The 26,862-nt window shown below is 33.8% G+C and overlaps 1 protein-coding gene across 2 annotated transcripts in view; it reads left to right on the top strand.

The window, feature by feature from the left end:
* atos (atossa) overlaps window positions 1-26,862 on the top strand; it is a 63,922-nt gene that overhangs the window by 25,453 nt on the left and 11,607 nt on the right. The window contains exon 1 of one of the 2 annotated variants that reach the window (XM_068765650.1): window positions 17,488-17,534. The exons of the other annotated variant lie outside the window; for it this stretch is intronic. The gene's annotated coding sequence lies outside the window, so the exon portion shown is untranslated. Of the gene's footprint in view, window positions 1-17,487; window positions 17,535-26,862 lie in introns of those variants that run through there. 2 annotated transcript variants of the gene reach the window in all.

Here is a 26,862-nt window from a genome sequence, read left to right as displayed (position 1 = left end):
ATTTATTTTTTAAATTTCTACCTTATTAAAAAAAAACTACCATTTCGGGAAGCGTTAGCGTTATTATTTACTTTTATAAAATATAATAACTTACACACACAGACACACACACCCATGCACGCGCGAACATACACACACGCACATACACAAAATCACCCAGAAACTTACAGAAGTAGATGTACTTACCCCCCTGTTAAACGAACTACATCTAAATTTCTGAGACATCTAAAAAAACCTACAAAAATGTAGATAACTATCGTATTCCACATGTACATCGATAAGTAATTGTGAAAAAGTTACGCAAACTCGTAATTAGCCTATGTTGTAGTTAAATTTGTTTTATTGTTTTAATTAACTATATGTGGTGTTGGTTTTTTAACGAATTAAAAAAACTCCAATAAAGCTTCTATGAATGAGGAGTAGGCGACCTATGTGATATATAAACCTTCCTATTTTCTCTCTCTCTCTCTCTTCCATCCATCACATGTTCTATTACATACATCCACGTGTCGCGTCTCATCCGTGGTGCCTATATTAAAGTCGTCGCGTGGTGTGGAGAATCGAGTATATGTCTCCATGAAGTGAGTTGAAGGCTATCTTGAAGGGCGTGTCTAGTAGACACCTATGAGTATTATCGCGAATGGATTGTTTATATCATTGTTATGAGAGAACGCCCCGGTACTTTTATAACAAAAAACAACAGAACAATGGCTGAGATCATCTGGTAATGGAAGGTACATCATTTTAATGACAGACGCGACTGCAAGGCCTTACCTCCGAAACTTTTTCAATTGACCTAATTCATGTGACCCACAAATATCTTGTGCCCGTTCTATTTCTCGTGTTCTGTTTGTGTTGACGTGTAATTGTATGTTATACGTTTGAATTAAGAATGCTTGAAACTTCATTGTTCTATTGCTTAACCAAAGGCATATTTTAATTAACGAATTATTAAATAAACAAATATTTTAATGACAAAAATTCTTGGCTAATCCTGCTTCTTCTCCACAACTCGCGAAGCAGAATAGAGGCAAAAATAAAATAGATTTTAAAAAATAAGTTGACGATCGATAAGAGTTCTCTTAAAAGTTTTAATGTTGGATAAATTAAATTTATCTTTATCTTTAAATAAATCAGTTGCGTTCAAAAGTTACTAAAGTGGAGGTTCGAGGGGTGTACAAGGGCATATCTAATTAACCTTATCATTGCAGCCATGAAACTGCCGCTGGTGAACGTATGCCATCTCCATAGATTTCAAAAATGACCAGTTAAAGCGATATTCCTCCAGCATCTTCTGATGATTCTACAAGGTCGTCTGTCCATTTAGTGGTCGGATATCCTTCGCTGTGCTTTCTGTTCTTCTTCGTGTTCTTCTTTTTAGCTGATAGACTCCTACTCCAAGGCATATACACTCCCTAAAGATCGACACCACAACCGGTCTAGCGCTGCTCGCGTCCAATGATTTTCTGCTACCCTACTTCGTCGTTATGGGTGATTTACCCAATGATCATCAGTTGCATGAGTGATGTGTTCCACACACTCCTATTTCAGATGAACAATTCTTATACCTATATCGGTGACCTGGGTTATTATGTTGATCTCCTAATTGCTGCGATCTCGCACCGTAACTCCAAGCATATCTTCTCCATTGCTGTCTGTTTGACCTTGAGCTTTATATAGCCCAAGCGATCACGTCAAAACCTTCATCATCAGGCAATTGAAGTACATAAAATAAAGAGTATTACTTGTTAAGCTACTTAGTTTTATTTATATGTACATTTATATATCACGAGAGTTGGATTTTTAGTTATGATTGTAAATGTATGTGTCATTGTCATTTGACAGTTGACGTTGTATTATATGTCAGTTGGTAGCGATTGGGTTAAAATTCGAACCCGTGACCCGGCCTATGGGTCAGATGAGTCAGTTAAGTGTAAACGAACTAAGTTATATTGCTTTGTGATGTCGAATAGTTATTTAATCGGGTTTACTACGAAGCCATAACGCGTAAGTTCCGTCTTGCTTCTGTATTATCTTTAATAGAATACGTATAAACAATTCAATTTCTTATAAATGAACAGTGAATGCTTATTTTATAATAAATAAAGTAAATACATGTGGTACGTCTGGCATCTTTTTAGCCGATGGACACCCACTGCAAGGAATAGGGCTCTCTCAATTCCAAATCCTTCATTGTCGATTGATGCGGTGAAGCGAGGATGCCGGATGAGGTACAGGTTATTCCTGGGAGGTGTCTGAGGATCATGACTTGCAGAATATGTGGCCACTGGAGCCTATAGGTTCTGGAGTCTCACCCATGAGGTGAACTCATCAGTTCATCGTCCTCGTGTGATTGAATATAGGTTGCTTCCCTTTCTGTTGTCAATGATCCTGTAAATGCGGGAGACCTATGTCCGCTCTACAGCTGAAATTATGATGATGGAATTCTTTTTACTCGACCTCCATTTAACTCCATGGTTTAATATAAGAAGGAAAAAATATAAACGTATGTATAAAATAATGCATAATTAATGTCGTTAAAAGTGGGTTAGGTGTGACTTCTTTCATCATGTTAGTGGAAACCTTTGCCTTGCACTGCACGACATGGGTTTCTACCAAAGACCGTCACGATGACCCGTCTTGCTGGCTCTGCAGCTACTTCCCAGGACCTTGACTTCGTCATCTGTCCGTGTAGTGATTGGGATGAGCACCCACGCCGCGTGTATAGACATTTGACTTCTTTAAACTAAAATATCAATAAATCTAAAACATTATCGTATTTAATCTGTTCAGGGACTTGTGTAAATAAAATTTGCAAAAAAAAATATAGTAAGAAGGCGACTCCATTAAAGTCTCTGTGCGCAAGTCGATCCGTCGGGTGCATTACCCATCACAAAGATAACTCGCTAAGGTGCATCGCACTGTCGCACGTCAATGGCCCGCATTTTCTATAGCGAACTTCGTAAACAGGCTCCATCCTGCGTCTCGTTTAGTACAGCTGGACAGCTGCAATTCATCTTTCATTTTGTTTTTTTGACATTTTGTTCTGTGTGCAAAATATATATGACCACTAGCTGGTCCTAGGTTTGCAACCACTCCTTCCTCAACCACTTTTACGGGTGGAATTACGTAAATTCCATTCTTAGCTGACTTCTATTTCGCGAAAGGAATATTCTTACCCAATTTCATGTTTGTAAGCCTTATGGTTCCAGATATATCGTGATGAGTCAATATATACATATATAAGTCATAAATATATGTACATGTTTATATATTTGTAAATGTAGATAGATAGCCACGTTGGACGGTATAAATAGCAACGTATAACAAAGAGCTTTTGCTTGAACCAACGTGATTTCTCAAGACACCGTTACATTGTTAGTGGAATATAAAAAGAATCTTGTAACTGTGTTGACATGCCTCCAACGTCTTTCGAAGACCTTAACAAAGTCATCCGCCCACATTTTGGGTGGACATCCGTGGTCTCCACTCTGGAAAACCTTAAGGCTTCGGCGGTGATATTTTCTACGCGCCTTATGTCTTATCCTGTTACTTTAACTTACTAATGTTGCTAGATGCAACAATCCGTATAATCCCGAGATTTTGGCCTGTGTTGCAATATTTGTAAAGGTTCATTGTACTCCAGTTATAAAAACACAAGGTTATATACAGGATGATTGTTAATAGATGTAAAAGCTTTAAAGGTGTGAATTGTATATTCTATTCGACCAGTGGTAGCCTAGCGATAGAGGACAGACTTGCGATTGTTGGTCGTGGGTTCAATCCCGGGATACAATCTTAAATTATTCACAATTTGTGCATTTATAACACCGTCACTGCATGTTTATGCAAGATTAATACCACACTGCGATCGCCAACCCGCCTACCAAGTATGGCGATTATGGTATATCCCTTCATAGATATCAGTCCACATATATTAAACGAAAACCAGATGACCACGTGGTAAAAACTGCCTTAAGCCTCCTAGAATTCCCAAGAGGGAGAGGGCGTCCAAAAGCTACGTGGTGGTCTTATATCAGAAAGGAACTGGAAACCTTTCAACTTGATGCAGAGACAATCCAGGATAGAGTGGCTTGGCGCAAATTGATAAGGAGACCCGACCCCAAATAAAGGGAAAAGGGAAGGAAGAAGAAGAAGAGATATCAGTCCACAGATATAAAGAAGAGGCGTAATACTTTGCAGAAGGTGTTTTTAAGCTGCAACGACGACGACGTCTACCTATTATGGTTACAGAAATAATAAATAACGAAATAAGAAATAATAACTAAATAAAGTTATGTTGGTTAATAGTAAGCATTTTTTAAATTAAAGTCTAAGTACATATTAAAATGCAATATTGTTTACTATCCGATTTTATAGTGCCAGAAATTATTGGGCAAAAAAAAATTATAATGTAACATATTTGGTTACAGAGAGATTAACTTTATAAAGAGTGATTAGATACAGGTGTCAAATCTTTAAAGATTTAATGGATTCAGGCGTTACATTGCGGAAGTCCATCCTAAATAAGAAAGGACCAATATCACCTCCGCACATGCAGTGGTTGTCGTGCATGAAAGTGCACCGCCCGCCAGCCCGCTCGTAAATGCGCATGCGACAGACAATGCCAACTACACAACCGCCACCGTAAATTCACTCAACACGTGTTTCACCCCTCCACGGGGCATCTTCAGGAGTTGTTACACAGATTAGTGCTAAACACCGAGTCTTTAAAGATTTTAGCTGACTAATGAGCTATATTCGTCCATTTAAAACTTTCACATGTATAACCAATCATCCTGTATACAACGATACGTTTGAGGCAAATGTCCGAAAAGTAATTAACGAACCGGAACTTCACGGGAGCAAAACAAAAGCGTTCGTATTGCGTCGAGCCTGATTTCTGCGCGCCGAATCGGTGAAAACATTCGAACCGTCTCCCCAACGCGAGCTTCATTAGCTTGTGATATTCAACGAATGCCCGATAAAGTGATTAGGGTTGATCTATAACTCTATTTATATTATATCGATATAAACACGTGTGATGCAGAGATATCGATAGAAGTCATAAGACAGATTCGAGTATTTATTGGAATCAGGCGTTACCTTCTCCATTCAAAGTCCATTCTAAGTAAGAAAAGAACCAATATTTAGCCACCGCACATGCAGCGGTAGTCGTGCAACAAAGTGCACCGCCCACCAGCTAGAAACTTCCGCGCATGCACAGAGACCCTGTGTTTGGCACTAATCGGTGTAATATAACTCCTGAAGATGCCCCGTGGAGGGGTGAAACACGTGTTGAGTGGTTTAACGGTGGCAGTTGTGTAATTCGCACTGTTTGCCGCATATGCATTTATCAGCGGACTGGCGGGCGGTTCACTTTGTTGCATGACTACCACTGCATGTGCGGAAGTGGCTAAATATTGGTCCTTTTCTTACTACAGATTCGAGTGTTTTATTGTTAGGTTATGTGGGTGCTATAGCCATAAAGATCCTCTAGATGGTCGCCCTCTTTTTTCGGGACCCGTGTATCTCCAAGTAAAGTATCACCACAGCTCCTGGTGCTATCCTGACGAGTCCTAAGGTGTGTTGTCACAGTACCCCTGAAACTCTTGTGGCTATATCGATGGTTGAAGACCACATCGATCAAACTCCTTATCCGGCGCCTATGTGTGCGGTTTAACAAAACACTCTCGTTTTATGTCTGAACTAAAAGTGTCTTAAATATAAACTTTTAAATTGATATTAAAGTTTAAAAAATTGTACTTACTGTATTAAAGATATAAGTCAAACTAATCGCGTTTATACGCGACCAGTCAAAGTTAATAGTGGGCTCCCGAAACTTAAAGTTAAAGATGCTATGAAAGCTCAGTTTGATTCAAGTTCCTATCAAATCGCTACGCCCGACGAATAAAATAAGTGATAAGTCCGTAAATGCAACTTTTCAGGAGAGACAAACTAAATATTGGTGATATGTCAAAAATTGATACAATTCAAATTGTAATCTTTGTATGTAAAGCTAATTTTATATCGAACAATCTTTTAATATTTACATTTTAAAGCTTTGCGTTTAATCTATTTGTTCTTGTTTGTACACCTTGTTAATTTAGAGGAAAAAAGATAACTTTGCCTATCTCCGCCATTTTAAGCCTTAAAATTATGGAAAAGACAAGGTGTATTGGAACTCGTAGATGGCAAATAATTAAAAATCCGATAATAATAACAAAGGCGATTTTCATTTTATTTGTTAGGAGACGATATCATTTCTTAACATTTTTCTCACGACATACAGACGTGTTCAAACTCGTGTTAATTACAGATGATCCTAAATAATGATATGTAGCTTCTTCCTGCTTCTTCTCCACAACTATAACACCTTTCGAAGCAGAGTAGAGTCTAAAATAAAATAGATTAGAATTTTATTACGATCAATAAGAGTTCTGTTAAAAGTTCCAATGTTGAAGAAATGAATTTTATCTTTATCTATATCAATAAATAATCTGTCCTGATAATTTTTGGGATTCTAGTGAAGTAACATGACCATGATCTAATTTGTTGTGGATTCTTCTCAGATGAGTTCTCTTTATTTCTATTGCTAACCTTAATGCACATTGATAATGCTATCATAATTTTAAAAAATAACTGTCATCTCTGCTATTTTTTTTACTATACTTCAAATTCCGTGCATCTAAATATTAATAAGCTTCTACAATTACTGCCAGTTTATATAAATAATTAAATACGATTTAAATTGAAAATAATAATTACAAAAAAATAATAATGTCGATATCGATATTTTATGAAAGCGTCCAACACTAGCGCGGCTTGATTTTTGCTCTTATTATTACTCGTCGGAGGGGTAACTGACACTCGAGGTAAAACAATTCACTAGGGATGTGCATTAGTTAGTATTTGCCAAAATATTTTCTATACAATATTAACACATATATATTTTGATCATCGTAGGTAGACGTCTTACTGTTGCTGATCTGTGATCAAAACTCCCGAACCCAAAAACCCCAGTGCCCACTGTCACTCCCATGGGCTATGTCCGTTGTTTTTGTTCGTCTACGTATTTCCTCATGCCTGACTCTATTTGGTAGAGAAGTCCTGGTGAATCTCTTCCATGACGTATTCAGCGAATGTCGAGCTTTCCAATGACTCCTGAAGTGATAGACCACCTTCCAATGCCGTAAATTATCACCAGTAACACATATTGGTCGTGGACCTCTTCGTTTTAAGGAACTGAGGAATATTGGATAAGATTTAAAAGGTTTTTTTGGTAAAATTAAAATCAAGTTACTTTATTATTTGTAAATTCAACACCTCAGTATTACATAAACGTATCACAGTTTATTATATACATAGAAAAATGCCGTGACATTTTTACTCTTTTGGTGTAAGGACTTGCACTTACTTTTCATTTTTTAAATAAAATTCCGTAAAACACTATTGAACTACGATTTATAAAATTTAAATCTCATATTATAAGTGAATGTACGGAAAAGGCTTATTATTCAATAAACGAAAATTTAAATTACTTGAATCCTTGGCAGTGATATTGCCCGATTGTTTTGATCATTTCTATAGGCTATATCTGATAAAGTGTACATGTATAAATCTGTATTGTTAAACTTTATTAAAAGATGTTTTGTTGTGGAGTTTCTTGCTGATTCTTCTCCACAATTATAACACATTTCGAAGCAGAGTAGAGTCAAGTAAAATAAATAAGAATATAAAATAAATAAAATAGATAACATGAGACAAGATAAATAAATAAATAATAGTTTGACGATCACTACAATCGCTGTTAAAAGTTCTTACGATCGATAAATGAGTTTTATCTTTATGTTATCGCTATATACAAGTGCATGTTGCCTTATGTAGGCATAAATTTCTCTTTCTTCACCGAAGAAAAATCGTAATGCGAATTGTTTCTCTAAGACTAATAGATTCTCCCAATGTTGCTTTCCATAAACCAACGGGACTAAAAGGCGGTCTATTCGACGAGTCAAATTTCTGACTCATGTGTGACTTCACTGTCTTGACTCAAATGATATCGGCCCATTTCACGGCAAGTTTCGTTCGAATTTCAAATATTTATAAACAATACACATCGCTTCCCTTATGACTCATTCTACGTTTCCGCGAAAGGTGACTGACCGATTTAAATTTAGGCAAGCCGGGAGTTGTTTTCGTGAAAGAGACATTGTTGATTTAAAGTGATCACATTGAGTGAATGATAATAGCGACAAATTGAATGAAATTTTCGTTAGAGAACAAAACCGGGAAAATCTAACTAGCAGCATACAGGCTGTACAAACTCAAACTTTCAATCACTCTGTACAAATTGATCTCTCTTAAATATGTATAAAATTAATTTTTATTGAAATGCTTCAGGCAAATATGTTCCTGCAACAAAAATTCTTTAGTAACAAATAGTAAACAATTAATAATTTTAATATGTAGTAATCTGAATTTTAATAACGCTCTTTTTTCAGTATATTATCATTAAGTTATTTATTATTGATTTTGTGTTATTTTGAATCGTTTTATTTGCTGAAATACATTGAAAATCAAATCTAAATAAAATTATTACAACTTATTTTCGTGAAGCCGAGGAAGAGTAACTGAGGAAGTCAAAGTCTGGTCCTCTTTCGGAGGTTCTACCGCTATATCACTTCATAGAGCTTCCATCTAAGCGATCAAAAACCTTGGTGATAATTCAATCCGATAATATGCAAGTAATATCTGAGTCATCTGCATCCTGACCTTTGAATTCGAGAAAACTATAAAAGCCTTTTAAGTATTGGACAGGCTAAATCCAAAAAAATACTGATGTTAATGCGTGGATTTAAACATTGTTGATGATCAGGAAGCTAATTATTGTCAATCGCTCTTTATAAAACTATATTTGTGAAAACTGTTGAGTTTCTCACCGGTTCAGAAGAACTGCCTTCCGAGCCGGTGGTAACTTCCTGTATAGACAACAAAGACATTTTATGTTGATTGATGATTCGAAAGTGCCTGTAATGGCCGATTCGAATAAAGAATAATTTGATTTTGATTAATCATATTTGTGTATTTCGGAAATTAAAAATCTATTGCGCGGAAGGATGTTTCAATTAAAATAAACTGGGGAATAGTATGGTCGGTAAGTAGTTTACTGTTGAACATGGAAATGGTTTTCCTCTGAATTTCTCTACGAGATAAGAGATGGGGAAATTAGTAGACGGACGAAAGTAACTGGTAAAACAGATGACTCCTGAGGACTAAAAGCTCTGGAGTGGAGACCACAGTCTGGTAAGGGCAACACAGGACGTTAGCCCACAAAATGGGCAGACGACCGTGTTAAGATCATAGGAATACGCTAGATCAGAGTTCCCCAAACTTTTTTGTGTCGTAGACCCCTTGCCATGTTTTTCTGTGTTGGGTAGACCCCCTACTTACCTGATATTGATTTCCTGTAAATTTCTAACTGTAGTGAAGCTTAGTGTTAAAAACTTAAAGTAAAAACACATGTTAATTTATACATTTATTAATTGAATTTAAATTAAAACTACTCAAAATAAAATTTTGTATCTGTTATGTAAAATATACGTAACATTAAATAAACTATAAATAAAATAACATAAAATATATACTTCATAGGTACTTTTATAAATAATGTAAATGTTTTGATATTATAAGATAGTATGATGTAAGTAAATAGGTAATAACAGTGTATGTGTTGAGATCCACTATCGTGGACACCCATTTTCATTTCATGGACCCCCAAATTTTTTTTCGCTGACGTAGACCCCTTGCAGGTTGTCATAGACCCCTAGGGGTCGATATAAACCTCTTTGGGAATCACTGCACTAGATGCAGGGCGCTTCTAAACGGTCCTATTGGAAATTTATGTCCAGCTGTGGATTTCTTATAATTGAAGTGATGATGATGGTCGTAAAGAGATCTCGGTTTTTATACTAAATATTGTCTGACCTCGCAATAAAAAGTAAAAGCAATTGTATTTATTAATTAATACTGTTTAAACGGCATCACTAGTGCGATTAATGTTACGTTTAAATTTCGAATAGCGCCGCTTCGAAAATGCTTTAGTGCGAAATGTATTTTAAACAAATTAAAAAGTACGACCTCCCGGGAACTAGGTCAATCGAATCCGTCCGAACCGTAAACAGCCGGCTCGCTAACTGTCGCATCCCTAGATTTGCACCGATATCGGTTTACCGCACCCTAATTTTAATTAGTGTTTTTTTAAGGATGGTATGGAAAAATATGGAAAAGTGGAAAAGTATGGAAAAATCAAGTGCCAGAAATAAAAATATTATACATTATTATAGTACAATCTATAAAAGGGAAGGTATGTAAAAAAATCACGGTTCATCTTAGACAATAGCACCTGAAATAATGCCCGCTTCCGCTTTAAGAGTACAACACGCGCCCCAAATATATATCTTTAAAAAAAAATTACGTACATCCAGCAATAATCAGAAAATAAAATATAATTCATTTTATCTTAGACGTAAGCAATACTAAAACTTAGTTTATCGTGAGAAAAAAAAGTGACAAGTTCATGACCCGCAAGTTCCTCCGTCGAAATGCATAATAAATCCAATCAAAGCTGTGTATTCGATTCAAACTTCGCCCCCATCCCCACGTCTAGACGGGTGCAACCGGTAGGTGTAGGTAGTTCGAAACACTCAACAGCTGATAGTCTGCTGCGCTTGAGATCAGTTTATTGTGAGACGCCGTGCCGAGAGGACTTGCGCTCTGCGTCCCCGTTCAACATGCGCGCTCTCGTATATTTATGATAAAACCGGAATGAAGTGTTCAAAATAATTTTCGCTTTTATATTTCATTTGAAAAACAATAATTCTGGTGTTGATTTTAAATTAATTTCTTGTTTATGATTTATTTATAGGGCTCTGTATTATTTATGTAAAACTTCTCGTATATTTTAATTTACAAGATACGTCCAACATTGGACGTCCGAAGGTTGAAATGATGACGATAAATACGGTTCATTTAATAAAGTTTTAATTTAAAATTTCCGGATAAGAGAGAGAGTATTTTAGTGTTTTCAAGATGTTCTGTCTCTTCAGCCCGCGTAAGTACATTTTAACTTTACATCGCCTGATGACTTGATGCAGTCATTGTGCAGAGAGGCTGTTTACGGAGTGCGTTTACGGGGGACGTTAGGGACCCCACTGGTGCTTTTGAGTGGAAGTTGTTCTCCATGTGTAGCCCTGCTTTTGTTTCGCTTCGCTTCCACTTGAGATGTCACTGATGATTATTCGTTTTTTAATGGAAGTGCTTTTTTTCTGACATTTCCGTTTCGAACAGTTCATTTCGCACTAGCATTCGTCTTTCAATTTTAAGTTACATTTTGTATATTTATTTATTCCTTTTACATACACAATGGCTAACTTAGCATAGAGACATTTAGTACCCAGATGTGTATGTTATAGAAAATTATTTGAATACATAATACTGGATGCTACATAAACATGATAAATAGTATATTTATAATCTATTTAGTAATAAACACATACGTATAAAGAAAGAAATTATATGTACATTAATTATTATTATATATATAATAAAAAACTGTATTAACAGATATTTTATTCATTTAAATTTATTAATTGTCTTTGTTGTGATTTAAGATCTAATGTAGATTGGTGGTTCTTTACCAGAACTATTTTAATGAATTCTTTTTTATTTTCCTATTATATACAAAGTCGTCTTTCTCGGAGTTTAAAGGTTGTAATCTGCCATGCGGGACAAGTGTGGTTTTAAATATTTTCTCACGATTTTTTTTTCATCGTACTGCTTTTATACAGGATGATTGGTTATAGGTGTAAACGATTTAATAGGGTGAACGTATAGTTTATTAATCAGTAAAAAGCATGAATGTTTTCACATTGGAAATGATTTTTTTTTCTGTCATAATGCGATAGGCCAGTAACATTTGTTAGTAAAGTCTGCATGTTATTCGAATTTTAAATCCGCTTTTTTAACTACGAAATAATAAAGTTATTTATTATTTTTTTAAATCATTGAGTTTTGTATAGGGTGCACCATATAATAATTTACAGTAAATAAGCTATACATAAAACCCTTTAAAGCGCGTCTATCTGGTTTCGAATCAACGACCTGAAGATTTTAATTCACAGCTATGGTAGTGCCATGTGGCTTTCTTTCCCAAGTACAATATTAGACAAAGTATTCAATTTTTTTTCCTTCTCGTACAATAATATACCATATAATATATTATCTATGTAATAAATTTTTCACAGCATTTTTAATTTACAATTTTATACATAGTGATTTATATCTACTTATTTTAATTTTTTTTTATTGTCTAACACAGCGGTGAAGGATTGAGGCTTTGATATCGTAGTTCGCGGTTTCTATTCCCAGAACATAATGTTATATTTACACTGTGTATTAATTATATAGGATTGCCACTGCTCACTAATATGTTTTAAAAAGTTGAACAAAGACTTCACCGCGTACCATAATACCACATTGCGGTCGCCAATCTGCCTCTAGCGTGGGGATCATAGTATATCCCACCATAGATATCTTTGGGGCAGACCTATACTTTCCAATAGGCGTATCTATGAGCTGAAACGAAGAACAAATAAGACATAAAAACATATGGAAATAGATAAGACAAATGTTGATTTTTTTGTTTTATTCGTGAGATAGCTTTAATAAATATTTATATAAATAGAATACGGTATAGTAATACCCTTATTATTTCCGATTATAAACAAGGCTTTAGAATCTAGGTTATGTATATAAAGCGCTGAAAACTGAAAGTGATTCATTTGTGCGACGCTGCATTCAAGCCGTATCTATAGAGGTTCACTAAGCAGTAGGTTTAATATTGTGATTGTTAGTAAATGTTATTCCGGTGTTCTTATTTCAAAATATAGAAAGATCGCATGCAATTTGTATTTTTTTTTGCACCTGACCAAATGCTGGCAGCACTTTGATGTATTCTTTTTTTTTTAAAAAAGGAGAAAAAACGGATATTTACAAATTGAACTAGTAATAAAATTATAATAGAAGTAATATAAATATATAACATATATGAAAAATAATAATATTTAAAAAAAGTACTAATAATAATATAGATACTAAAATTAGAGATACAAAATGAAAGATTTATATAAGAAATAGAAACAAAAGAATGACCGAATTTCTGACGGATGACAGAAGAGAAAATAAAAGATCATGGAGTATGAAAGAAGTAACATATATGTAAACAGATATAATACTTTTTAACTTGATAATTGTAATGCACCTCATGACCCTCAAAACCAGGGTTTAAAAAAACAGATATATTTTATATCTGTTAAATTTATTGTCATTCCTACTTTTTACATTTTTTCTTACCGCTTATTCCTTATATTAATTTTTTTAACTATGCGGTATCTCGTAATAACTTCCTTATTATTTATTTAAATTGCTTTTTGGTAAATGTTAATCTATTCAAACTATTTTTCTGTTTACTGCTTTTTTATGATATTCATTTCCTATCCTATATACGTATAATGTGGCACACTTCTTTTCGGACAATGGACGTCCACTGCAAGGCATTGGGTTCCTCCAAATGTCACCACGATGACCAGACCTGGGCTGCTCCCATCTACTGACTTCCCGCGACTTTAATTCCCTGCTCACTGCCACAGACGAGCAATGTTCCAAGCTACGTCGTTTATCTTTGTTCTTCTGTGGATTTCTTCGATTGTGATTGGGTCTCGCAGCGAAACTCGGATCATAGCTCTCTGGTTGTCCTTACGAGGCCCGACATAAGTGACCACATCTCGGATTCATATGTCATCACCGACAACACACATTGGTCAAAGAACTTTATCTTCAAACATTATTATAGCACACTATATATCTCTATTTATTTATGTTTCTAATAAGTAGTATTTGTATTAAAATCTACTGGAGGTAGATCTTATATATATATATAATTTCTAATTAGACCGTTTTCTACTGGTCCGACCAGAATTAGATATAAAAGAAATCCAACAGTCACACAGTTGAAATTAATATAATAATGAACGATCAACACGATTAGTTGAGAGACGTCAATTGGACATTATTTTTTTTAACTCTATTATGCTTTAGGAGCTTTGCTAACATTTCATTATAATTGTAAAATTTTCGCGTACTAATGAAGTGTAGGGGGTTGGTACATTTACTCCCCCCTCTCTCTTCCGCATTGCAGCCTCCCGGAGGTTGCCGGGGTGCATCTATCGCGCTCATTAAACATGCGTTAGTTACGTAAGATGTTTGTTTAATTATTTCATACAGTCCTATTATTTTTTATCTGTGTTACAGATTATATACGTAATTATATTAACGCTTAAAGAGCGCGTAAACATTTAAGGGTTTATTGTTGTAATTTTTTTTTATGGCGTTATGTTAATATAGTGAGAAAAAACGTTTTAAAAGTTATTAGTACTTTTAGGGAGATCGGAAAGTAATGTTGTTTCTGTCGATATATTTTACAGAAGAACCGATTGATTTGTTACCGCTCCAGTATTAAAAATTTGTATACTAGATGGCAAAAGGTTGTTGATAACGAAGGTGAATATATTGTTGATGAGAAATAGAAACTTGTTGAAAATGTAGTCGTGTGAATTAAGAAGAATCCAGAAGCGGGTTAGACCGGCCAACGTGGCGATCTTTCCCGGCGATGAAGTTTGACCATGATTCCAGTTGATATATTTTTTTGGTCTATAGTTATTAAAGTGTGTTGTCCAATTTATAAATGTTTATGTATTTTATCTAAGATACGTAAGAGATTTCCACATGTGTACTCACTCATCACGATATAAAAATAACCATAAGGCTTAGAGACTTGAAGTTTGTAAGGAATATTCATTTTGACTCTAAGAGGTCAGCTAAGAAGCTGTTTTACGAAATTCCATCCGAAAGAATAAGGAAGAGTTGATCAAAAATGCATATTTCAGTTCATATAAGCATAAAACTTTCATGTGCATCTAGTCGTAGTTTATAATCCGGTGTGATATGTGACTGTGTGTTTTAATAGATTGCAAGTCAAAGGTCTCACTGTATAATAAAAGCACGTGGTTTATCTTCAATCTTTTAACCAAATTAGGGTCGTCAAGTTATCTAGAATCAAGCCGATTAGAATTGTGTCAGACGTTGATGTTGTTGTTTATGGCGTCAGATGTCTTCGGCCACTGTTGTTATATCAGTCATGTATTTCGTTGTTTCGAACAAATGTTCCTGAGGATGTTATTCGACTCATACAAGCACACAATATTGATTTGGAGGTATGTCTTTATACTCTTCAAGGCGATATATACCAGAAGTATGTTCTCCGTATAAATCAATGAGGTGTCAATCAGCAAACGCATAGATAATTATTTGTTTTATCTTTGATAGTTTTTTTCTTGTGTTTGGATCTGTGTATATTTTTACCTATATACCTCCACTGGAAGACAGCTCTTCGTCAACGTTCACCGAGGTGATGCTCCGAGTATCCAGCTACTGTTCGTAACTATGACGTAGGTAGATGCATATTTAAAAAGGTTAAATTGCCGGTAGCATTAGAAAGAGTGAATTGGTTTCTTTTAGGCACGTATCTAGACCTCGTCTTCGCTTATCATCAGGCGATACAGAGGTTGAATTCTTCGTCTGTAAAGGATAAAAAAATAGCTTAAGATAGATAAGATGAATTGGATACGATCAAAAATGGCAGTGCCACACGAAGCTGGTAGTGTATATTTAGTAAATGTATATTCCATCAAGGGATGTGTGTTTAAATGAATAAACTTCGCCAAGTATTAGTCGATGCAAGGCACCGACAAAAGTAATTCGTTTCCTCTACCCTTTGTTGTCTGAACGTTGACCCAGGACCGGGTCTAGACACGGTCTAGACTCCCAGACCTCCCCCCTCGTGAGGTCCGCCGGTGTCGGTGGTCGGGAAATGATAGATGCATTAAATAAGTCTCGACGTTCAGAATCTTTGTTATATAAACTTTTTGGTTTTATTTTTTAAATGTTTATGTCGGAGCAACGACACGTATGGACAGTCGATTGACTCGAGGCGCGGTGAAGGTTACGGATGGTCAATTGATTATTGGTGAAACTATATATTGGTGATTAAATAAATTGTAATATTGTAATTAACTAATAATTAATAAAAAATTGTAATATTTTACTATAATTTTTCTAAAAATATTTAAAGCTATTTTTTTAAATATATACGAATAGACTTACCGGCAGTATAAAGGTTTTTTTTTTTAAAACTATTTCCAACAACCTTGTATAAAGTGCACGCATGGCAGGTGGGTTGGCGGTCGCAGTATATTATGGTACACAGGGAACACGGCTGCCCTTCCTTTGTAAACTTGTTTTTGGATACGGTACACCATATGTTAATTCAGAGTAAATTCTTTTTGAATGTGGCAGGCCAATAACTTCCGTGTACAAAATCTTTAAGAGCATTTTATTGTAGAAATCCGAATTTTGATGACACTTTTCCTACATATGTTATTTATCACTTTTGAAACTTTTTATTTATCGATAGTGTGTAGATTAAATCGGTGTTGTTGCACACTGGTGTGCCGTAGGTCGAAAACAAGTGCGCAGCGGTAAAAATTAATAAATATAAATATGATAATTTTTCATTGTACATATATTTTGTATTTGAGACACAGTGACACTCGTCTCTCAAATTTAGCTTTCGGTGTGACGTAGATGAGAAAAGGTTGCGGAGATCTGCATTAAGTGACATCAAGTGACATCAAATGAATTACGATACCCGGCGATAAACATTGCACATCGATCTCTACTTTAGACGTGAGACAGAGATAACGCTCTAGGAAGCCGAATTTAGCCGATTGTCTCTTTCTAAAGGTCGATGTGCTATATATCGCCGGGTATTGTATATATAATTACATTTTATTTGTTTTTACGCCTATAACCAATAAATATATATAATATAACGTTGTCTTGTTGTGAAGTAGTTAAATTTACGCGTGGGCGCTAATCTTGGATGGTTAAAAAACGTGACGTCATCGACCATGACTTTAAGTACAGAGTTAGTTTGGTTAAATGGGCATAAGGTTGCCTCGTTGATTCATGGTTAGATGTTATTTGTTAGGGGTCCAGTTAAATTGGCCGATATTAGGTCCAATTAAGGTACAAGGGCGTAGGGTCTATTAGGGTCTATCCATATTACACAGACATTAGAGTCCGTGCCTTTGTTTTTAGAATTTCGAAAAAAAAATTGGTTTACGTTTTTGCATGTTAGTGTATGTCTCTTAAACTATTTACTATCTTAAAAGCTATTTAATACTAAGCTGAAGTCAACCGATGATTATTTTATAATAATTGATGTCCTGTTTGTTTCTGAAGTAGTAGTAGTAGTATTCCTACTTTATATATTAGTAATGTTAATGTATATTTTATTTGTTACAGGTCAGTGTGTGGATATTTTCAAAACTTGTGATAATGCAACACAGTTACTGGAGGTAAGTTATTATAACTAAATCAAAGTCGAAACTATAGTTTCGGCAGGCGTCGACAGATGGCGCTAGTTGTTTTCCGCATGTATAAAAGGAGCATCGCGCGGTTAGAATCTTCATTGACAGAGAACACTCGACAACGATATGACATACGAATAAATAAAATTGGAGTGTCTGTTTGTAACATTAAAATGACCGCTTTTTTACTATATGCGTATGGATGTATATACGCTACATATACCAAAACATTATTTTTTAACTTTCGTCTTTGAAATGGATGGACCGATTTTGACAGGACCTATACTAACTTGCCTTTGTCTATATGTAGTCGAAAAAAAAAACAACCTTGCCGTACGCGATTTCCACTTAAAAATATTAAAACTACAAAAGCCTTCTGTTCTACGATCGTGTCCACAGCTACCTTTAAATTGTATTGTTCAAAGGTTTTTAGTAATACATCTTGAAATTACTCTAGCTATTGTATTAAGAATATTTGTGAAAGAGATATAAAAAACACATGTTTGTTATGGTGTATTTTATACCATGATGTTTCTGGTACCCTAGTACGTTTTCAGTCAAGGGATATTGTTAGAGGTGCTGAAAAAAAATAAGTCTAAGTCTTTGAAAAGATATGTTACGTGTTGTTCTCTCAGTAATCGAGTACAAAGATGTGCATTTTTTTTTCTACAAATCGACGTTGATTACGCAAATGACAGTTGGTTTCGCGCGGGCATCGAATCTGGGTCACCACGGCGAACAGCAGCCTCGGTGCGGTGAAAGCCTCATTCGCAAGGACGTCATCTTTGATTAATGTCTTCTCCAGACCAACGACAGTATTTTTTTAACTTTCACGACCGTTATTTTATACGTGGTAAGTAGAGTCCATATCATGACACCCTGCAAGACATAGGTCTTCTAAAGATTTCTTATAAGGCCCCCGTTACTGGGAACTTCTCGTATATTCCCCTGTCTTAGTTACGAGGGAATAAAATATCCTCAATTATTTTTTTACTCACTTTATTATTTTCATTCTTTCATCATCTTTTACATTATCTTTTTTTTATTCATCACATTCTCTTCCATTCCTTTCTATACCTCATTTTCATTTCTTACGTCAGTTTCTTCACTCCGCCTTTACTAGAGTACTACTTTTAAATATACTCCTATCCCCCGATTTACACGTTTTCGCTTTTACACGTTTTTCACAAAAAAATTTAAGCAATTGTTAATAACCCATCCTATTACCATCTCTCATAATGTAAATATTTCTGCTTCAAACATCGAATCGGCACAAATAACTTCGAGTGATGAAAGTGAATTCGAACCTTCGATTCCTAAAACAAGAATGAGAGTAATTTCTGACAGTGATAAAAATAATAAAACACCTTTGGTTTTATTTTTTGTCCTTCTGTTTAATGTATTATAATTAAATAAAGAAACAGTGTTTCCGTTATATATTAAATATTTTAACAATGCATTTTAATTTTTATTTCTATGTACACCTAAAAATATTGAAAAAAATCACAACTGTTAAATAGCAAAATTATGCATTTTCTGAAAGCTTTTCGATTTACACGGTTTTGAATTGAAAATTTTTAATTTTCGATTTACACGTTTTTCTCAGGAACGTATATACCGTGTAAATCGGGGGTAGGTGTATTATCTTTCAAAGTTTCACAATGCCAGTTCAAACTATCAATATTAGTAATGATTTAATAGACTTTTGTATTAAGTACATATAAATGTGTCACCCCAGCTGTGGGATGGTTATAGTTCGATATGTTATCAGTGTAATAGATAGTGTTGCGGTGCGCGGTCGGTGTGATAACGAAGGTGTCAGGTGACCAGGATGGTGTGACGGAAATCGAAACCGCAACTCGATACGTTCCGCAAATTTTGACTATTCATAGTCACCCTACTGCACACTTTGTTGGTTATAATGTCAGATTACGTAACGCAGTAAAGAGTTAATTAGTAGTAATAAAATGTCTGCTCTACTGCGAATGTATCGTAATATCCGGTGGAGTACTTGATATTCTAGTCTATCTATATTAACTAGTTTCTGTATGTAAGAGATTGTATAAACTAGTAATAATTCTATTTCTAGTTTATTTCCTTATGATAATATACTTATCTATGTAAAAACTGTGGTAGTTTAACTAGGGAATGAGGTGATCCATAGAATAGAGTGATTTTGCAAGTACAATGGCCGCTCGGACTTTAAGGTTCTGAAGGGAAGTCCACAGACCTCTTTAAGGTCGTCGGAAGACAGTCAAAACAGGCAGATTCCGACTGGTACCTTTTTGGAAATATATGAGAGAGGTCTATGCCCAGCTGTGGACTTAGAACTGAAACAATGTTATTTATTTATACTTCGCGATGATGGCACGTTATGAACGTGTCCTGGAGAAAATTGATAGAGGAATCTTTGAGAGATGTACAAGGTAATGTGATTATATACTACGAACATCAAAACGTTTATAAACGGTGAAGAATAAGTTCAGTCGACAGCTGAAATGGTGATGAACTTAGCTGACTTACACCATTTTGTCGCCGTCAAATACTGCAAATATTTGTCCAGAGCATTGAGCTTATCACCGTGATGTTCATCAATCTTTTTACTGGCAAAAACACTCAAGGATTTTGTAGGTTAATAGATGAAAGCCTCATTTTGAGTTTTTAAAGTATCAAGACTTCCAGGTGAAGTATAGCATTCTTCTCCAGAACTAAATCTTAAGTATCTACGCGTCACACGAATAAAAAAGTATTATAATTTGTTCATCATGATTCTGCACCATAACGGAATTGTTTACAACAAAAATGGCGTAAACACCGCGTCGCTTTGTTGTTTTCGTGCCAAATACATTTCCCCGTTCGCAAGGTCGTCCTCTTGTTTGAACAATTGCTCGATAAACGCGGAAGAGTGCGCTCGAAAGTTATCGTTTTGAAGTTAATTGTAAAACCGTGTTACGTTTTGTGTATAAAACCTTTTAAATCCTTATCTTGTTCGAAACGAATTATCTCCAATCGATTCATGATATCCTGGTACTTTAACAGACAAACATGAATCTGACTGTAACAATAAAAATTGTTTTACATATATAGATATCATATACAACATATACTATGAACCATCTGTTGTTTACGTTGAAAGGCTCGAGATTTAGAAGTCACCCTTCTACATGATGGATGGAAGAAGTCAAATAACTCCTGCAATAAGAGAGGCAGAAACGGTAAAAGAGAGGGTACATACAACACTTCCGTGACCATTGCGATATTTTTGCCTATTGGCTTTTAAAGTACAAATACAAAAGACCAATAAAGACCAATATAAAATCTTTTAAATATTCAAATTTGACTAGATATTAATTATTTTACTTGGTACGATCCTGTTAAATTACTGACACATACATTTTATGTACTCTTAGTATTATTTTTCACATATAATTTGTACTTAGAAATGTGTTAATATAAATAAATATATCCGCTACAAATAAATAAATAAATGTCTTTTTGCGAAAACATTCAAAATTATTTAAAAAAACAACAATGGCCGACACTATGTTACAAGGAAATTAAAATAAACTGTGTACTCCTAGTTTTAGTCTTTAAAAATTTAATAATTAATTTATGGCGGAAAGATACAATAAATAATTTTAGAGCAGATATCTGCCACTGGAGAGAATTAAAATTATTATTTTAAAAAAATATTTAAAAAAGTGTATTATTCTATCCAAGAATACTACTATACTGATGTTAATACGAGGAATTAAATCTTGTTGATGCTTGCTCAGGAAGCTAATTATTGTCATGGACTCCTAGTAAAAAAAACTATATTTGTAAAGAGCAACGTTGAGATTCTCGCCGGCTCTCATTCAATTAAAGGTTTTTTTTTTATTTTGTTTGTCTGTGTGTGTCTATAGATTTATTATATGTAATCATCACTCTTATGTAAGAAGTATATTTTCATTTGACTTTAAAATTATAATATTTAATTTGCTCTCCAAAATTAAATATAAATTAGCATCTTCTCCACAATGAAATATATTCTTTATTTGTTTTATTATTTGCTGATGTCATTGACTTGAGATTTTAAATCCTATCATAGGTCGAATTCATAAAGAAATCCTATGTATTGGAAGTTACATTCCATTATGATTTGAAATAAATAAATTTAGTATTTAATGAATTCAGTTCTGAAATACCATCTATCGGCGTGGTATTAAACGTATTTAAACGTATAACTTCGATAGGAGTCCGAAGTTTATTCGTGTAATAGGGAATACAAGGTGAAATTCGTGTAAAAAATTGGAAAGTAAACGGATTTAGAGATCTTTTACGTTGTTTTGTTAGCACAACAGTACATTGAAACAATTAGTCTGTAGGAAATTTCCATTCAAACAATAGTTTGTAATGAATCCGTATACTTTACAACCTTTGTTGCTAGTTACGTGGCATTATACGCTGTGTTGTGTCCACGTTTTTATATATTCAACAATCAGTCTTAGATTCTGTATTGTAATTGCTGAGATAGTATAAATCATTTTCAACAGCCCTTTATATATATGATTGTAGTGGGCTTCAATTGAAATGAAAAATAAAGATCCGTTTACATGCAATATATTTTTTTCTATCGCTTTTAATTTACATATAGTTTTATTGTTCTATAATATACTTATATAAATTAAGCTTGAATATATACTGCAAGGCATACTACGAATGGACGCGACCTTAACTTTGCAGAGGATCATCCGCCTATTGGGAGATGTCAACAATAGAACCTTTCAACTCCAACTGCTATCGATATGAGCCAAATCATAAATAAATAAATAACTTAAAAAAATAATGAAAGTGGACAGACCACATAGCGTGTTAAATTAATGGCGGCTGGCTTTTTAATTTTTTTTTCTTGCAATGGAGATTTCGAAGTAGCGCAGTATAGAACGTCCACACGTAAGGTGAGCAGATGACCTTGTCGAGGTCATCACAAGACGCTGGATATAGACTCTTTTTTTCCTATTGGGAATCTGTGAGTAGCGTGAGTCCAGCTGTGGACTTCCTAAAATTGAAATAATGAGCAAATGATCTGATGATGAACTAGTTCTTAGGTCTTTCTTTGTAAGATTGCGGTTTTTCGTACATTCTATTGTTAATATTGACATATAAGTTGAATATTTTGGATCTTTTGGTTGTATATGATGTTATATGATAATATATTACGTTATGTATTTTTAATATTGAATATACTAGTGACCAATAACTTCTAGTACAAAGTTTACAGGAAATATAGTGGGATCGGAAAGTAATGTCGCTCTAAGTTAAATTCACTCGACTATATTTTTAAAAAGTTTTTATTTCTAATCAACAATATATTCACCTTCGTTATTAACAACCTTTTGCCGTCTAGTATACAAATTTTCAATGCCGGAGTGGTAACAAATCAACCCTTATTTCTGTAATATGTCGACGGAAACGACATTACTTTCCGAACACCCCCTATCCCCTATAGATGTTGTTGGCGACTGACTGAATCATTTAAAACCTCTTCATACATATTTTTTTTTTAAGTTGAAAGTTAGTGTCGCGATGCTATTGTTTGTTCTGTCAGTCTATTGTTAAAATTATAATTAAATTACCAGCATCATTTTCATTTATTTAATATGTTTATATAGTCCACTCGCTCGCCAATATATGTTGTTTATTAAATAACAACGAAGAGTAATAAATTTAAAATAGTAATTCGAATTTCGAATTTTTTTTACTAAATTGATCACCGTCTTTTGTCTCTGAAACCAATAAATATTGGATGGGATATACCATACATTAATCGACAACAAATGTACTATACAATTATCTTCTTTAGTTTAATATAATTTAAAATAAAAAAAATCATACCTGAATGTATGATTTTTTTATTTATAATTGTGAAAATTTTGTGTGTATTCTTTAAGAGATTTTTATTGTTTTACATGCCATTTAGATACACTGGTATAAATCGATTTTTAAATGGAAACTGCATAAGTTAAATCCGTTTCACACTTTACGCACGTATGAAATTCAATAACTTATTGCCTATTGATTGCATTTACATTATTATACTAGGAATTGGTTATGTGTATAGCGATAAGCATTATTATTTATATATTTTAACATATGTAACTATAATGAATATATATATAATATCAACTTAAAAAATCCCTATTCAAACATAATAATAATTTATATATAAATAATGCACTAAAACTATTTTTATATGGTAACATTTTCTAAATACCAGAAAAACAACAACAAAAAGAATATCCTCTCACCTCACAATAGTACCAAGTAATCAGAAATTAACGGAGATTCGTGTTGCTATACTAGTACAGATGCAAAGTAAAATTGATTGTAAAGACAAAGAAATAAGGTTCAATGTCGTGCCTATAAAATTATTTTAACATTTTCAAATCCGTGCACATACATTTATGCCAAGGTTTATTGTTTGCATTAGCCATGCTTTAGGGACAGAAGTCTAGACAACTCGTCGCTATTACTATTTTGATATGGAAATCAGCAATGTATTTGATTTGAAGAAATTTTTCGATTTGTAGAATGTATGTTTAATAAACTGTCTCTCTTTTAAATAACATCAGCGGTGCAGCGCTTCTGTGCATTAGATCGATCTAAACAAAGACTTCACTACAGCGCTTTAGGCGGAATTTTCTGCTTGACGACAGCGTATCTGTGTCAGAAGGGCCCGGGAGGGGTGAGGAGCGGCGTGACGTAACGCTGCATTCAATTTTAACCTAATTCGAAATACGGCTTATCTTTCACGCGTTATTTAAGTTTAAACTCTTTTGTCTTGTTCTTAAGATGTAATTCGGTGTGCGTTAATAAAGTTTGCTTTGCCTTGCAAACACTGTTGCTATCAGAAGGTCGTATGTTGCTTAGTATGCATTAAATTTTCAACTGTATCCTAAGTCATTAATTATTAAAGTGGATTATCGTTGATGTTGGTTTTTAATACATTTGTTCGTTTAGTTATCAAAGAAATACCGTTTTCAATCTTAAGTAGTCGTAATAGAGTTTTAAATAAAATTCAAATTACATTTATTAAAACTTTGTCGTCCATTCTTAATATGAAAACAATATAACCGTGTGGCGGTTTTATTTGGCGACCGCTGTGGGTATTGAACTTGAACTTTGTTGTTTGAGTACTAGAGCACAGATTTGATTAAAGCACTCCGGTAGACGTGTGCGAATTCCATATTCTGCTGTCTTCTGTTGCCCTAGTACTTTTGCGCGAATTAATAGTTATCAAGGAAAATCGATCCTTTAACGGTTAAAAGTGATGACGTCATCCTGTTTTGCCAAACAGGCGGAATATTTTTTATTGATACTATACAAAGTTGTAACGAGAAAGACTAATTTACTTCCGATATAAAAGTTAATTGCAGTCCTAAATGCGCGAAATTTCCTAACATAAATTAATTTTAGAAATATTCTTTTTTTAATTTATTATTATAATTGTTAATGTATTATTATATATTTAAAAAAATATAATTACTACTTGCATCAAATTCTATTTAACATTGTTCATGTAGCTTCATTGCTTGTATTGTGCGTAGTTAGACTATATCATTGTCTTATTATAAACATGATTCAATTCGAATGTCTATAAGACGACTATATTATTTTTCGTTTGTAAAATGTTGAAAAATATTTTTTTTTATCTATAAAATGTACTAAATAACATACTAATAAACATAGCAGTGTCAATGACTTGTCCTAGCCTGTAGATTCATTTAACTGGTTATCCGCTCGAAAAAAAAATTACGTACAATTTTTTGTAGGCTAGTTATAAATCATGATTTTGCACGCGTGTTATGTGATTAATAACTCAAATGTTACATATTTTTTTCTAATACGTTTCCTAAGGCCTTTGTGTATATATTTTGTTAATTGTGGTTTTAACTATTATTTGTTTGTAATTTTAAGAATAACTCCATCTGTTAATATGCGGCCATTGTAATGTAACGTACCTAAAACGGAACGTTTGGTTCCTTTGTTCTTTTGGCCTCATCTCAAGAGCCACTGACCTGATTGTAATAAAAAAATGACTTCGCTTTTATGTTTCCGTCCGTTTTAAAATTAGAACGTTTTGTATGAAAATTTATCAACTCGCAAAAATAGCTGTATTAATTTAAACTTTGTTAAAATATTTTATACGGAAACGAGTTAGTTACTTTTAGTTATATAAGCTAAACAAGACAATTTCACAATTAAAATGCTAATCATGATATTCGCGAACATGTGGATCTTGTAGTTTGCCGCGTCCGCCATCTTTGTTGCTGTTAGAGCGGGATGGTAATATGGACAAACAACGCGTGCGAAGAACAGACTAATGTTTGTCAACATTGTGAAATTTATATTTAGATTGGACACTTCCGCATCTTTAATAAGTTTCTTGGATACGGTTTTCATGTTGTTTTACAATTCTACTATATTTTGTTGCGTAAGAATATTTAAACGATATCTATAAAGATTTTGCGTTGTTGGTAAACTTCCATAATATTTTGGGATTACGTTCACACATTTTGGATTTATTTTTAGAGTATTTTCAGCATTAAGATTGGTACACAAGGATCAAATAATCACAATTATGTTGTTATATATAACATAACGAAATAACAATAAAACCCACTGCATCACAAAAAACTACACTAGACACAGCCTGTGCCTTAAATTACTAATTTATAGATTTTTTGAAATGTCATGTAGTCGTTTTGAAATGTATGATAGATACGACAACATAAGATATTTATTGCCAGACAACTAAATGCTTGAAGTTTGTAATAAAAAATAAAAATGTAAATGCATTTTAATTCAATACCTAAAGAAATAGTATTTTTAACATATATCATACAATCTATTTACATTATCATAATGTACGGGACTTTTTTTTTAATGATTCAAATAATTTTGATTTAAATGTGTCATTACTGATTCTTGTACTAGGATCGCAGAAATAACGGTAAATAGACTACCTTTACTTGTCATTTTATAGCTATTAGTGGTGGTGGATTTACTATCTATCCCTGCAAATTTTGCACTGCCAAAAGTTTTTGTCCTATCCCATTAAAATAGAAAAAAAAATTAAATTAATGTAACAATTGGTCTAAAGTTTTTTTTTACTAACGATTTAGCAGTAAAATCACCCCTGTAAAGTTTTTACACCTATACCCAATCTTCCTATAAACCTGTACCAAATAAAATTGCCAAATATGTCGCTAAATATAAAACTCGCGAACGTTTATATATGTTTTTGTTAAAATAAGGGACAGGTTTTAATGAA

The sequence above is a fragment of the Battus philenor genome, unplaced genomic scaffold (assembly GCF_028537555.1).
Source record: "Battus philenor isolate CCGP_79_NKW_IND1 unplaced genomic scaffold, ilBatPhil1.0.hap1 SCAF_20, whole genome shotgun sequence".
In the NCBI taxonomy this organism is placed as follows: domain Eukaryota; kingdom Metazoa; phylum Arthropoda; class Insecta; order Lepidoptera; family Papilionidae; genus Battus; species Battus philenor.
Note: the sequence above shows the minus strand (reverse complement) of the source record. Positions and strands in the feature narration are given on the sequence as shown.